General features: G+C 36.3%; 1 long non-coding RNA gene across 2 annotated transcripts in view; it reads right to left on the bottom strand.

Moving 5' to 3' along the window:
• Positions 1-13,926, bottom strand: part of LOC309847029 — a 77,304-nt gene that overhangs the window by 14,529 nt on the left and 48,849 nt on the right. For both annotated transcript variants that reach the window (XR_014302267.1, XR_014302268.1), the window contains one exon: positions 9,956-10,095. This is a non-coding gene — a long non-coding RNA (uncharacterized lncRNA). The remainder of the gene's footprint in view (positions 1-9,955; positions 10,096-13,926) is intronic.

The raw sequence follows: 13,926 nt of genomic DNA, 5'->3' as shown, positions 1-13,926 counted from the left end.
CTCTTTTTTCAACTTTTTGAGGAACCTCCATACTGTTTTCCAAAGTGACTACACAAGTTTGCATTCCCACCAACAATGTAGGAGGGTTTCCCTTTCTCCACATCCTTGCCAACACTGTCATTTCCTCAACTTGTTCATTTTAGCTGTTCTGACTGGTGTGACATGACTGTGGTTTTGACTTGTATTTCCTTGATGCCAAGGGATGTTGAGCACGTTTTCATGTGTCTTTTGGCCATCTGGATGTCTTCTTTGCACAAAAGTCTGTTCATATCTTCTGACCATTTCTTGATTGGATTATTTGTTCTTTAGATATTGAGTTTGATAATTTCTTTATAGATTTTGGGTACTAGCCGTTGATCTGATATGTCATTTGCAAATATTTTTTCCCATTCTATCGGTTGTCTTTTGGTTTTATTGACTGTTTCCTTTGCTGTCCTCTGCCTACTTTTTAATAAGACTATTTGCTTTTTCTTTTTTTTTTTTCCTTTTTTTTTTTTTTTTTTGGTGTGATCTTTTTTCTCTTATCTATAAGAATAAGCAATGTTGTGCTCTACTCTCAGCTTTGCTTCTAAAGACCTGATAACAATAGAGTACATTTTTTCTTGTGTTTCTTTATGTCTTCTCTGAATTTAAGCAACTGGTTTATTGCAAAAACACATCGAGTTTAATCACAAAGCCCTTAACATCCTATGAAATTTAACAAAAAATCTTTGGAACATAAAGAGAGATTCATTCTTCTTCTTCTTTTTTTTTTTCTTTTTTAAGATTTTACTTATTGGGGGAGGAGTCAAGATGGCGGAGAAGTAGCAGGCTGAGACTACTTCAGCTAGCTGGAGATCAGCTAGATAGCTTATCTAAAGATTGCAAACACCTGAAAATCCATCGGCAGATCGAACAGAAGAAGAACAGCAATTCAGGAAACAGAAAAACAACCACTTTCTGAAAGGTAGGACCGGCAGAGAAGTGAATCCAAAGCGACGGGAAGATAGACCCCGGGGGGAGGGGCCGGCTTCTAGCAAGCGGCGGAGCAACCGCGCACAAAATCAGGACTTTTAAAAGTCTGTTCCGCTGAGGGACATCACTCCAGAGGCTATCCAGGGCAAAGCCCACACGGGGACAGTGTGGCCTCAGGTCCCGCAGGGTCACAGAAGGATCGGGGGTGTCTGAGTGTCGCAGAGCTTGCGGGTATTGGAACGGGAAAGCCGGCTACAGAGACAGAGCCGACAGTAAGCTCGCAGCTCGGGGTAACCTTGAACCGGTCGCAGGCTCAGTGAGCTCGGAGTGTGGCCGGAGGTCAGGCAGACGGGAGTAACTGGGCGCTGTTCTCTGAGGGCGCACTGAGGAGTGCGGTCCTGGGCTCTCGGCTCCTCCGGGCCGGAGACCAGGAGGCCGCCATTTGTATTCCCGTCCTCCAGAACTCTACGGAAAGTGCTCAGGGAACAAAAGCTCCTGAAAGCAAACCCGAGCGGATTACTCACCCCGGCCCCAGGTAAGGGTAGTGTAATTCCACCTGGGGCAAAGACACTTGAGAATCACTACAACAGGCCCCTACCCCAGAAGATCAACAAGAAAACCAGCCGAGACCATGTTCACCTAACAAGGAGTGAGGTTTCAATACCAAGGAGAGCAGCAGAATTCCAGAGGAGGAGGAAGCAAAGCACGGAACTCATGGCATTTTCCCTGTGATTTTTTTTAGTCTTGCAGTTAATTTAACTTTTTTCTTTTTCATTTTTGTTTTTTTTTCTCACCTTCGGGTAAAATTATTTTTTTAACTGTTACCTTTTTCTTTTTTAACGATTTTTTACTAGTTTATCTAATATATATATTTTTTCTTTTTTATATTTTTCTTAGGTGTTTTCTTTTTTTTAATTCTTTTCTTTTTTTTTCTCTTTTCTTTTTTTTTTTCTTTCTTCCTTTTTGAACCTCTTTTTATCCCCTTTCTCCCCCCTCACGATTTTGGATCTCTTCTAATTTGGTTAAAGCATATTTTCCTGGGGTTATTGCCACCCTTTTAGTATTTTACTTGCCCCTTCATATACTCTTATCTGGACAAAATGACAAGATGGAAAAATTCAACACAAAAAAAAGAACAAGAGGCAGTACCGAAGGCTAGGGACCTAATCAATACAGACATTGGTAATATGTCAGATCTAGAGTTCAGAATGACAATAATCAAGGTTCTAGCCGGGCTCAAAAAAGGCATGGAAGATATTAGAGAAACCCTCTCGAGAGATATAAAAGCCCTTTCTGGAGAAATAAAAGAACTAAAATTTAACCAAGTTGAAATCAAAAAAAGTTATTAATGAGGTGCAATAAAAAATTGAGGCTCTCAATGCTAGGATAAATGAGGCAGAAGAAAAAATTAGTGATATAGAAGACCAAATGACAGAGAATAAAGAAGCTGAGCAAAAGAGGGACAAACAGCTACTGGACCATGAGGGGAGAATTCGAGAGATAAGTGACACCATAAGACAAAACAACATTAGAATAATTGGGATTCCAGAAGAAGAAGAAAGAAAGAGGGGAGCAGAAGGTATACTGGAGAGAATTATTGGGGAGAATTTCCCCAATATGGCAAAGGGAACGAGCATCAAAATTCAGGAGGTTCAGAGAACGCCCCTCAAAATCAATAAGAATAGGCCCACACCCCGTCACCTAATAGTAAAATTTACAAGTCTCAGTGACAAAGAGAAAATCCTGAAAGCAGCCCGGGAAAAGAAGTCTGTAACATACAATGGTAAAAATATTAGATTGGCAGCTGACTTATCCACAGAGACCTGGCAGGCCAGAAAGAGCTGGCATGATATTTTCAGAGCACTAAATGAGAAAAACATGCAGCCAAGAATACTATATCCAGCTAGGCTATCATTGACAATAGAAGGAGAGATTAAAAGCTTCCAGGACAAGCAAAAACTGAAAGAATTTGCAAACACCAAACCAGCTCTACAGGAAATATTGAAAGGGGTCCTCTAAGCAAAGAGAGAGCCTACAAGTGGTAGATCAGAAAGGAACAGAGACCATATACAGTAACAGTCACCTTACAGGCAATACAATGGCACTAAATTCATATCTCTCAATAGTTACCTGAATGTGAATGGGCTAAATGCCCCTGTCAAAAGACACAGGGTATCAGAATGGATAAAAAACAAAACCCATCTATATGTTGCCTCCAAGAAACTCATTTTAAGCCCGAAGACACCTCCAGATTTAAAGTGAGGGGGTGGAAAAGAATTTGCCATGCTAATGGACATCAGAAGAAAGCAGGAGTGGCAATCCTTATATCAGATCAATTAGATTTTAAGCCAAAGACTATAATAAGATGAGGAAGGACACTATATCATACTCAAAGGGTCTGTCCAACAAGAAGATTTAACAATTTTAAATATCTATGTCCCCAACGTGGGAGCAGCCAACTAGATAAACCAATTAATAACAAAATCAAAGAAACACATCAACAATAAAACAATAATAGCAGGGGACTTTAACACTCCCCTTACTGAATTGGACAGATCATCCAAGCAAAAGATCAGCAAGGAAATAAAGGCCTTAAACGACACACTGGACCAGATGGACATCACAGATATATTCAGAACATTTCATCCCAAAGCAACAGAATACACCTTCTTCTCTAGTGCACATGGAACATTCTCCAGAATAGATCACATCCTCGGTCCTAAATCAGGACTCAACCGGTATCAAAAGATTGGGATCATTCCCTGCATATTTTCAGACCACAATGCTCTAAAGCTAGAACTCAACCACAAAAGGAAGTTTGAAAAGAACCCAAAAACATGGAGACTAAACAGCATCCTTCTAAAGAATGAATGGGTCAACCGGGAAATTAAAGAAGAATTGAAAAAAATCATGGAAACAAATGATAATGAAAATACAACGGTTCAAAATCTGTGGGACACAACAAAGGCAGTCCTGAGAGGAAAATATATAGCAGTACAAGCCTTTCTCAAGAAACAAGAAAGGTCTCAGGTACACAACCTAACCCTACACCTAAAGGAGCTGGAGAAAGAACAAGAAAGAAACCCTAAGCCCAGCAGGAGAAGAGAAATCATAAAGATTAGAGCAGAAATCAATGAAATAGAAACCAAAAAAACAATAGAACAAATCAACAAAACTAGGAGCTGGTTCTTTGAAAGAATTAATAAAATTGATAAACCCCTGGCCCGACTTATCAAAAAGAAAAGAGAAAGGACCCAAATAAATAAAATCATGAATGAAAGAGGAGAGATCACAACCAACACCAAAGAAATACAAACTATTATAAGAACATACTATGAGCAACTCTACGGCAAAAATTTGACAATCTGGAAGAAATGGATGCATTCCTAGAAACATATAAACTATCACAACTGAACCAGGAAGAAATAGAAAGCCTGAACAGACCCATAACCAGGGAGGAGATTGAAACCGTCATTAAAAATCTCCAAACAAACAAAAGCCCAGGGCCAGATGGCTTCCCGGGGGAATTCTACCAAACATTTAAAGAACTAATTCCTATTCTCCTGAAACTGTTCCAAAAAATAGAAATGGAAGGAAAACTTCCAAACTCATTTTATGAGGCCAGCATCACCTTGATCCCAAAACCAGACAAGGATCCCACCAAAAAAGAGAGCAATAGACCAACATCCTTGATGAACACAGATGCGAAAATACTCAACAAAATACTAGCCAATAGGATTCAACAGTACATTAAAAGGATTATTCACCACGACCAAGTGGGATTTATTCCAGGGCTACAAGGTTGGTTCAACATCCGCAAATCAGTCAATGTGATACAACACATCCATAAAAGAAAGAACAAGAACCATATGATACTCTCAATAGATGCTGAAAAAGCATTTGACAAAGTACAGCATCCCTTCCTGATCAAAACTCTTCAAAGTGTAGGGATAGAGGGCACATACCTCAATATCATCAAAGCCATCTATGAAAAACCCACCGCAAATATCATTCTCAATGGAGAAAAACTGAAAGCTTTTCCGCTAAGGTCAGGAACATTGCAGGGATGTCCATTATCACCACTGCTATTCAACATAGTACTAGAGGTCCTAGCCTCAGCAATCAGACAACAAAAGGAAATTAAAGGCATCCAAATCGGCAAAGAAGAAGTCAAATTATCACTCTTCGCAGATGATATGATACTATATGTGGAAAACCCAAAAGACTCCACTCTAAAACTGGTAGAACTTATACAGGAATTCAGTAAAGTGTCAGGATATAAAATCAATGCACAGAAATCAGTTGCATTTCTCTACACCAACAGCAAGACAGAAGAAAGAGAAATTAAGGAGTCAATCCCATTTACAATTGCACCCAAAACCATAAGATACCTAGGAATAAACCTAACCAAAGAGACACAGAATCTATACTCAGAAAACTATAAAGTACTCAGGAAAGAAATTGAGGAAGACACAAAGAAATGGAAAAATGTTCCATGCTCCTGGATTGGAAGAATAAATATTGTGAAAATGTCTATGCTACCTAAAGCAATCTACACATTTAATGCAATTCCTATCAAAGTACCATCCATCTTTTTCAAAGAAATGGAACAAATAATGCTAAAATTTATATGGAACCAGAAAAGACCTCGAATAGCCAAAGGGATATTGAAAAAGAAAGCCAACGTTGGTGGCATCACAATTCCGGACTTCAAGCTCTATTACAAATCTGTCATCATCAAGACAGCATGGTACTGTCCCAAAAACAGACACATAGATCAATGGAACAGAATAGAGAGCCCAGAAATAGACCCTCAACTCTATGGTCAACTAATCTTCAACAAAGCAGGAAAGAATGTCCAATGGAAAAAAGACAGCCTCTTCAATAAATGGTGCTGGGAAAATTGGACAGCCACATGCAGAAAAATGAAATTGGACCATTTCCTTACACCACACACAAAAATAGACTCAAAATGGATGAAGGACCTCAATGTGCGAAAGGAATCCATCAAAATCCTTGAGGAGAACACAGGCAGCAACCTCTTCGACCTCAGCCGCAGCAACATCTTCCTAGGAACATCGCCAAAGGCAAGGGAAGCAAGGGCAAAGATGAACTATTGGGATTTCATCAAGATCAAAAGCTTTTGCACAGCAAAGGAAACAGTTAACAAAATCAAAAGACAACTGACAGAATGGGAGAGATTATTTGCAAACGACATATCAGATAAAGGACTAGTGTCCAGAATCTATAAAGAACTTAGCAAACTCAACACCCAAAGAACAAATAATCCAATCAAGAAATGGGCAGAAGGGGCGCCTGGGTGGCTCAGTGGATTAAGCCGCTGCCTTCGGCTCAGGTCATGATCTCAGTGTCCTGGGATCGAGCCCCGCATCGGGCTCTTTGCTCAGTGAGAGCCTGCTTCTCTCTCTCTCTCTGCCTGACTCTCCGCCTACTTGTGATTTCTCTGTCTGTCAAATAAATAAATAAAATCTTAAAAAAAAAAAAAAGAAAGAAATGGGCAGAGGACATGAACAGACATTTCTGCAAAGAAGACATCCAAATGGCCAATAGACACATGAAAAAGTGCTCCATATCACTCGGCATCAGGGAAATACAAATCAAAACCACAATGAGATATCACCTCACACCAGTCAGAATGGCTAAAATCAACAAGTCAGGAAATGACAGATGCTGGCGAGGATGCGGAGAAAGCGGAACCCTCCTACACTGTTGGTGGGAATGCAAGCTGGTGCAGCCACTCTGGAAAACAGCATGGAGGTTCCTCAAAATGTTGAAAATAGAACTGCCCTATGATCCAGCAATTGCACTATTGGGTATTTACCCTAAAGATACAAACGTAGTGATCCAAAGGGGCACGTGCACCTGAATGTTTATAGCAGCAATGTCCACAATAGCCAAACTATGGAAAGAACCTAGATGTCCATCAACAGATGAATGGGTCAAGAAGATGTGGTATATATACACAATGGAATACTATGCAGCCATCAAAAGAAATGAAATCTTGCCGTTTGCGACAACATGGATGGAACTAGAGCGTATCATGCTTAGCGAAATAAGTCAAGCAGAGAAAGACAACTATCATATGATCTCCCTGATATGAGGAAGTGGTGATGCAACATGGGGGCTTATGTGGGTAGGAGAAGAATCAATGAAACAAGATGGGATTGGGAGGGAGACAAACCATAAGTGACTCTTAATCTCACAAAACAAACTGAGGGTTGCTGGGGGGAGTGGGTTTGGGAGAAGGGGGTGGGATTATGGACATTGGGGAGGGTATGTGCTTTGGTGAGTGCTGTGAAGTGTGTAAACCTGGTGATTCACAGACCTGTACCCCTGGGGATAAAAATATATGTTTATAAAAAATAAAAAATTATAACACACACACACACACACACACACACACACACACAAAGATTTTACTTATTTACTTGAGAGAGAGAAAACACGAACTGGAAGGAGAGGGAGAAAAATTCTGAAGCAGATTCCATGTGGAGTGCAGAGCCTAATGCAGGGCTCAGTTTCATGACTAAGAGATCTTGGCCTACCAAGAGTAGGCCACTTAGCCAACTGAGCCACACAGGCATCCCTAGAGGTATTCATTCATTCTTAAACATTATCTTCATTGGATCCATTTCCATGCTTACTAGAATGCTAAAGATGTTGGTTTCTGTGGGGACTTTATAGAACATGCTTTCTTCTCTAGCAGGAACTGGCAATATCTTCATAGGTAGTGATTCAACTACTCAACCATTCACTCCAGTTTCAATTTTTATTTTCCTTGGATATACAATACAATTATTTTAATTGCTAATTAAAAGTTTTCTAAAGGCTTAATGATTTATATTTAAATTTAACTAAAATAAGAATCATACACAATTTTGCTTGGTCTTGTCTTTGGATCCAATATAAGAAGAGCAAACACATAAATTGTCCCTGAAGGACCCATGTAAGGGAGTGCATGAGATAGCCTTGTGAGTATCTCTGTGATTTTCTCTTCACTACAACAGGAAAATTTATGAAATAAACTGAATGAAGTAAGAGAAGTGGAAGAGTTATATTTCATTATATACAGAAATAAGAACTAGCAAGAAGCTTAAGGATAATTTAGGTCTTCATGATGTATATATAAAATCTCAAATGTCTAGACCAAGTACACATAGATATTACATAGTAAGATCTAAGAAGGAAACCAAGGCCCCCTTAACTCATATAGGTCAGTGTTTTCCCCAATAATGTAATATATATTTTTTGTTAAAGTAACATAATCAAGATAAGTAGAAGACAAAGCATAACTAATAATATTATATATCTGTAACTTGACAAGTATCACATATATTATTTGTAAACATTTAATGTGTACCTTCCAAAGACCATAGAATACAAATGGAATGCATTATTTTTATTTATGTAAACTGCTTTTTAAAGATAGTGTTGTTAGTGCAAGATAATTTCTAATTCTCTTTACACATAGAACGAGCTAGGAGGTGTATGATTTAGTAGATTAAAAAAAAACCTCATTAATCGTTTAGATGGAATAGCTAGTCTATACAAGGACCAGAAAGAAAACTTACAAGAGGGAAGAAAATATAAAGGATAATAATATGTGATATTCATGTGAACCCTAGTGCCCATATTTAAGTATTTAAATTGCAAAATTATGATTACTTTTCTTAATAAGAAGATTGGCAGTACAAAAAAAATTATTTCATATATGTAACTAACCATCTGACATTGATTATAGTTTAAAGACAGATATTTTAATAACAATTTAGAAAAGTCTTCCAAGTGATCCACTCAAATACTGTTTTACCAATTTATTCTTTTGAAGCTATTTTCAAGCCAATTTCATTCATAGACTGATTTAGAAAATATAGGAAGTATAAAGTTGATGACTCACTTTGAAATCCTATACAAAGAACCAGAATGTTGCAGAACTGGAAGCAGGTTTAGAGATTATTTACAATAATCCTTTCATTTTCCAGACTAGAAATGCGGGGCTCCACAAGGTTAAATGATTTGGCCCAGGTGATAGAACTAATAAAAGATAGAGCTGGTCTAAGAGCTGGTCTAATGGCATACCTGGGTGGTTCAGTGGGTTAAGCCTCTGCCTTCAGCTCAGGTCATGGTCTCCGGGTCCTGGGATCAAGCCCCACATCGGGCTCTCTGCTCAGCAGGGAGATTGTTCCCCCCCATCTCTCTGCCTATCTCTCTGCCTACTTGTGATCTCTCTCTCTCTCTGTCAAATAAATAAATAATATCTTAAAAAAAAATAAGAGCTGGTCTAAGATGTTGTTTCTTATCTGTTCTTTTTCTACATAAGTTTGCCTTAGAAAGGCTATAGTTCTCCTGGGTAGGAAACAAAATTGTGGTAGAAATTAAGAGAGTATGACTTAGTACTCAAAGTTTGGTCTAATTTACTAAATAAGAACAGCAAACTATTTTTAGAGTGGGAATGGGAGAACACTATTAAAAGCATTACCACAACTTCTGAATTACAGATTACATGGTTACAAGAAGTCAATGAGGTTATTTATTTTAGCAAAAAAAAAAAAAAAAAAAAAAAAAAATATATATATATATATACCAAACCATGTAGAGCACTGCTAATTAACAACTAGATTGTCAGAGCAAGAGAGGTACAAAGTTGTAGCCTTTTCACCTTTAAAGGGTAAAGCACAATGTAAAGATTGAGAGCAATGTCTATGTTTAGCAATGTCTATGTCTATAGTGCTAGACTTTGGCTGATTCTATGCAAAGTCTATTTGGATTTATCAATTCAATTAGAGAAATAAATCAAGCCAATTAAATTTATTTAATTGCAGGTATTTATTTGAAATATCTGAGCTAGAAGATTAATATACTTTTCAGAAGGTTCTCTACATCTGCTCATAAATTTTAGTCTGTTCCATCCAAGTGAAAAAGAATTCTAGAATATAACACAAGAAGATTTTCCGAAGAAGATATTCAAAGAAAAACTTACAGTTTGGCCTTGTTTCCGTGACCAATAATAAATTGCATTGTTTTTTTAAGAGACATTTTCCTTCACTCAGCTTTCTTTCTTCTAATGTCTTCATAAATTACATTGCCACCTACTGGCAGCCTCCAATATGACAGCTAAACCTAGAGACCCCAAACAAGGTAAGCTGGTCTTTAAAGAGAAACTTGATCATTGATATTTTCAGAAATATATTCTAATCATTTCTTAATACAATAATAGAAATTAAATATATGTGGACTTACTTTAAAAAATTAATAAAATGGAGCCTCCGAATACTTGTAATACCATTTAATGATTGGTGAAGTAGACTTTATATTACGTCTTTCTGCCACACACTTTTACAATATTATGTCATAATAGAACTTTGTTAATAAATAAGAAGCTTCCTTTTCCTTCTGCATATTTGATGAAATAAAAATTTTATGAAATAATGACCAAATTATAATATTCTGTTGACTTTAGAATGAGAAAGTTTGAATGTGTCCTGAATTGGATTTGAAATAGAGTTAGTTTTAGTTCATAATTTGGAAGTAACTACTCTAGGTAATGTTAAAAGAAAATCAAATGTAAGGGAAATTTTCAGACTAATGAATGTATTCACCTCCAAAATGATGGTTGTGGTGTCTACTCTCTGAAGTCATATTATAAACAATTGGTCTAGTTAACATAATAGATATAAAACTTAAATCATTTTGTAAATATCTAAATTCAATGGGGTTTTGAAAGAATCTTGAAGTAAATTTACATCTTCCAGTTGGAACACATATACATTTACTGGTAACTTTAATTATTATGGACTATGAAACATTGTTCATGTCTAAAGTACCTTATTAAATGCTATTAATGGGTTTAAAGTCCCCTCCTTTTTCCCAAAAATCTCAAGTTGGAGTAAGTGAAATTAAGTTATAAAATTGCACTCAGGAAATCAGTGAATACATTGGAGGACAACCTCAGAGAGGTGACTTTGACCTTCTCCTTTCAGAACTTTGCAGAATAAAATAAACAGTAAAAACCTAATGTAAATAAACATTCAGCTCTCACCTTCGTGTTTTAAGAGAGACCACTTTTAAAATCAAATTTAGAATACATTTTCTCATATGCTAATGCACTGGCAGCTTTTTTGTATTTTTAAAATTATTCTAAAACTATTTTTTAGCAATAAGATATCTTAACCACCCCCCTTATTTTTAATTTGCGAACTCCCACTCCTTCTTTCAAAAATATATTTTATTGTCTCTCTTTGCTCTTGTCTTTCATTTTCAATCCACAACAGTTTTCTTCCATACAATTACAATTATATAACCTCCTTTAAAGGAGAAAAATAACTGTTTGTTTTCTTATAAGATGTACTCAATATGTAATAAACAAAATCAAGTGAGGAGATTTATTTAAATATTAAAATTATTTCCTTCAAACAATTCTTTTTCTTATTTTTGCTTTCCTTCAGAATAAAAAAAATAATACATTGCTTTGCTGTTTAAATGAAGAACCTATTCGATTGTATCAGAGTAAAATGTGTGGAGAGTAAACATTGGTGTGTGCAATTTATTGTTAATGTTCAAAAACACTTGCTGAATAAAGCAATTCTATTTTAGGGATTTGGTGAAATTGCATTAAATAACTTTGTTTCTTTCATGTGCAAAATTACCATGGTCTTAGAGTTTATGAGACCACTAAAGAAAGCTATAAATGCTTCTCTTTAAAATCATGCATGCAAAAATTTCATGGTCTCTCTCAGATCCACCCAACTTTTCTTAGGAAAATACTGTATATGTAGAGAGCAAGAGTTGCTTAAATAAATGGAAGATAGAAATATTCTGTTCCAAAATGATGCAGGACATTCACTTCAGAAATATACCACCAACAACAAAAACATGGGTAACGGTAATTTAAAAAAAAAAAGTCAAGTTTACTATAAATGTCTTCAAATTGGAGTTCCTTGGAATTTTATCCTCAAACTTCAGCTCTTCCTCTTTTTCCCCTCCTAGATGATCGCATTAGCTTTCATGGCTATGAGTACCTTTTTTTGTACTAGTAAACTGTCAGTTATTTTTAGCTCCAAACCACTTCTCTGGATGCTGGCCTATTTTGAACTGCCAATTTATCAATAGTTAAACCTCTTGCAGCTATCTCAAACTTTAACATGGCCAAATAAGATTTTTAACTTTTCTCCCCAAATTTATTTACTTTTATTGATTCCTATTTCATAAAGTGGCATCACCAGTCGCCTACTTGCTCAGGTCAAATATATTAATTGCTCTGACTGACTTTTCTCATACCCAATGAGACCAGTTGATTTCTTTAAGTATAGCGTCAACTTAGAATAAATCCCAAGTCCAGCCACGGCCACTGCTTTATTTTAAATCATCTTTTTTCCTTTCCAATACAATCTAAACTAGTATCCAGGGAAATCCTTTTAAAAAATAGGTCAAATCATGTTACTCCCCTTCTTATAACCTTCCAATGGCTTCTGGTATAATAAGTAGAAAATCCAAAGTCCCTGCTACAGGCTTCATGGCCCTACAAGAACTGGTCCCTGAGAGTCCAGTTCCATCTATTATTTCTCTCCCCATCTTCTCAAGCAACTTGTCTTCCTATTTCTCTCACACGAGTTTAGACTGTTTCTGGTATAAGGCCTTGGCACTGGATGGTCCCTGCCTCTGAAAAGTTCTCTCCCCAAATATTTGAATGAATATTTGCCTCTTTATCAAAGTCTATGTTGAGGCATGAGCACCACTGTATCCCTCCTTGACCATATATAAAAATATATAAACAAATTTTATATGTTTTATATATAAAATAACACCCATATTTACTCTCTATATTCTAATAACATCATAGTGCCTGCTGTTTGCTTATTCCCATCTTCTTGAACATAAATACATTAAGGCCTTAATCTACATTACTTAACAATGTTGCCTAAATATGTGACTGGCACATTAAGTAGGTACTTAATACATATTAGTCGAATGAATGAAGGAAGGAATGAATCCTAAGTACAAAATCAGTTCCAATTAGAGACTTATTATAAAATACATTGCTTTAAATGTATAGACAACCAGTGTCACAGGTAGTATTTATCTGTGGTTCTGTTAACAAAAGTCCCATCATTTTATCGTTCTGAACAATGTTATGTAAATAAGCAGCAATACTGGTCTTTCACTCTTCTCAGCTATAATAGTTATTACGTTACATTATATAATTGTCTAATCATCTAGCTTTCTTTTCTCTGACACTGGGAAATTTAAAATAATGATGAAGTGATAACTAATCAATCTAAATTTTCTTCCAAGTTTTTAAATTCCTTTTTTAAAAAAGATCTAATAATAGATGAAATGATGTTAATAAAATTTCTGATAAATTTTTACCACTGACCATTCATAAGATGTTCAATTTTAATATCCCTTTACCTGTGTATTAGCTTGCTAGGGTTGCTGTAACAAAATTCAAGAGATTGGATGCCCTAAACAACAGAAATTTATTTTCTCACTAATTCTGAAGAGTGGAAGTCCAAGACAAGGTCTAAGCAGATTTGATTTCTCCTGAGGCCTCTCTCTCTGCTTTGCAGATAGCTACCTTCTTGGGTGTCCTCACAAGGTCTTGCTTCTATGCATGCACATCTTTGGTGTTTCTCTGCATTTCTAATGTCCTCTTTTTATAAGAACACCAGTCAGATTAGGTAAAGGCTCACTTTAAGGGCTTCATTTTAATTTAATCCCCTCTTTAAAGATTCTATCTGCAAAATTTTGAGATACTGGAGTACAGAGTTTCAACATATGTATTTTAAGAGGCACACATCAGCTCCCAATACTGTGTAATCCAAATTCTATAAGCATTGAATGGCTTTTGTCTTTTCATATCACAACTTGTTCTATGTGTGCTAAACTGTATATATCCTTATCAGACACAAGACCTTAGGTTAAATTCATTCAGTGTGACAAATATTTTAAGAG

This window comes from Mustela nivalis (genome assembly GCF_964662115.1).
Source record: "Mustela nivalis genome assembly, chromosome: 1".
NCBI lineage: Eukaryota > Metazoa > Chordata > Mammalia > Carnivora > Mustelidae > Mustela > Mustela nivalis.
This window is presented reverse-complemented; position numbering and strand designations above follow the sequence as displayed.